Source organism: Bombus impatiens, unplaced genomic scaffold, assembly GCF_000188095.3.
Source record: "Bombus impatiens unplaced genomic scaffold, BIMP_2.2 scf_0264, whole genome shotgun sequence".
Taxonomy (NCBI): Eukaryota; Metazoa; Arthropoda; class Insecta; order Hymenoptera; family Apidae; genus Bombus; species Bombus impatiens.
Window position 1 is genome coordinate 698,609 of NT_176683.1, and position 2,231 is coordinate 700,839.

The 2,231-nt window shown below is 44.0% G+C and overlaps 1 protein-coding gene across 2 annotated transcripts in view; it reads right to left on the reverse strand.

Annotated features, from left to right (window-relative positions):
* Positions 1-2,231, reverse strand: part of LOC100744970 (solute carrier organic anion transporter family member 74D) — an 83,619-nt gene that overhangs the window by 47,107 nt on the left and 34,281 nt on the right. The window contains exon 1 of one of the 2 annotated variants that reach the window (XM_003488822.2): positions 1,842-2,225. The exons of the other annotated variant lie outside the window; for it this stretch is intronic. The gene's annotated coding sequence lies outside the window, so the exon portion shown is untranslated. Of the gene's footprint in view, positions 1-1,841; positions 2,226-2,231 lie in introns of those variants that run through there. 2 annotated transcript variants of the gene reach the window in all.

The following is a 2,231-nucleotide window of genomic DNA, read 5'->3' on the forward strand; positions in this document are numbered from 1 at the left end:
TGTCATTAGGTGATATCGACAAAATCCGCGATCACTTGCCAACCCAATAGCACTAGCTACCTAACGTTTAAACGAATGGTTTTTCTTAAATAGAATGAAACTTTTTGAAGTTGTTAATTTCTATACCGTAGAAAAATAATTTAAAAATCCAACAACTAATGACAAATATCGAAACATTATATATAATTTCTATTAAAAAATTGTTCGTCTAAAAAAACTAAAAAGCTAAAGTTAGAGTTGAAACTGCGCTTTCTCGTAGACTTACATCTAACGGAGGATTTAATTTCCATCGAGAATAGAACTCTGAAACCTTATTTCGGATAGACTATTCTTATCGTTCTTAATTAATCGTGATTTACTTGTAATTTGAAGTTACTCGCTTGTTGGCAATCCACGTTAGAAACAATACATACACGTTATCTAGACAATGACAACGGTACGAAACTTTGCTTTGTATCTTATCTTTGACAAGCGCGCAAACAGTGTATTCATTTGCATGTCGCATATTACGTAAATATCCCTGCCGCATATTATGACGAGCTCGACCTACGAGTGGAGAAATAAACTAATCTCCGCCACTATCGCGACGAGCGAGTCCAGCTTTTTTCTTCGTAAAGAACGTCATTTTTGCGCTCAGTTCCCTCTCGACCATTTGGCCACGTTCTCAAAGCTTTTTACCTCGTGTAATCTCGCGTTTCATCCCCCTCTTGCCTTCCCGGCACGATGTTTGCGAACTTCTTTATAACGTTTTATCGAAAAAGCGGGAAGAGGAGCGGCGGGGACAGACAAATCGAGGGAAATGGCTCGATCGACGAATTAACGAGTTCGATGAATTCGGAGTGTTCGTATCGCGTGCACTTTCCACGCGAATTATTCCAGCTGAACGCTGTCGTTCCAAATCAGATCGTAGCTCATACTTATGTACAAACATCCAGGAAAGTTGCGAGAGAACGAAAATTTCGCTCAAATGTCGCATCGATCGCTACGTCGTAACGTCGATGACCGAGTTGCAAAACAAACTCGGTGAAAATCATTGTGTCAAGGATTCTCGCCAAACGTTATAATCACATCGCACCGAAAGAAATCGGTCGTGTCATCTTTGATATAATATTTGATATAACAGAGTCATCTTTGATATAATACACGTAGAATGGAGGGGTGTAGTAACGTGATTTCCCTCGAATGGAACGAGAAAAGATACGAAGAAATGTTCGTGTTTTCCTACGTCGAGCATAACGAAACAAGAAGGACGAATGTCGTATCGTATTAAGCGAATAACACGGAGGAACCGAGTGCGAAATACAGCGATGTTTATTAGAGAACGAGAGCGTAGTACACGTGTTTTGGAAACAACACGGACGCTGTGCAAACTATTCACAGACGCTAATAATATTCGTCTCTAAGTCTGGCGTGCATACGCGGTATTTCGACTTTTAAATTTCGGTGACTCGTGTCCCCCCTTTGAACATTCCTATTGAAACGAAAAAAGGAAAACGAGAAACGCTTGATTAAACGTCGGTACTCTAACAAACACGGATCAATTGTAAATAGACATAATTGTTGCGAGTAGATGCGAGTCTGCTACTAACTTTCAAGTCTCTTTGATACGACGATTATCCGTACAGCTGACGAATCGTCTTCTTCCTTAAAACCAGCCATCCCTAATGGCAGAACCAGTCGAACCAAGGCGCATTATCGCCAAGAGATGATCGAGACATGTCGGTGGAAAGGCGTAAATGTCCACGTAAAGATGTGTCAACGCTCACGGTCACGGCACAGATACGTCGTAGGTCAAGAGATCGCGGCGCGCTTTTGCAAAAAGGCAAAAAGTCGAAACGTACCTGTCATACACGCCGTTCTCTCGCTCCTTCTCCCGCTCTGCGTGTGGCTTCTCTTTCACGCTCTTTCCCTCTCTTTCTCTCTTTCTGTCCCCCTGTTTGGTCAGGGCCATGCGTCATCGGCGCAGAATCGCTGCGCTTTGGAGGAACGTGGACGGGGCCGAAGAAAGAGCGTAGCAGGGCCAGCGCAGACAGCACCGAGCAGCACCGTGCGTCCAGATATTTGGCGGGCTCGAAAATAGCAACAGCGTTGTCCTCTATGGTGTGTGCACCTCTCCCACCCTTCCTCTTCCTCTTCCTCTCCGTCTTCCTCTGTTTCAACCTCTTCTTCTTCTTCTTCTTCTTCCTCTTCTTCTTCTTGGTCCGCGGGCCACTGGCAGCCTCGAACCGCCC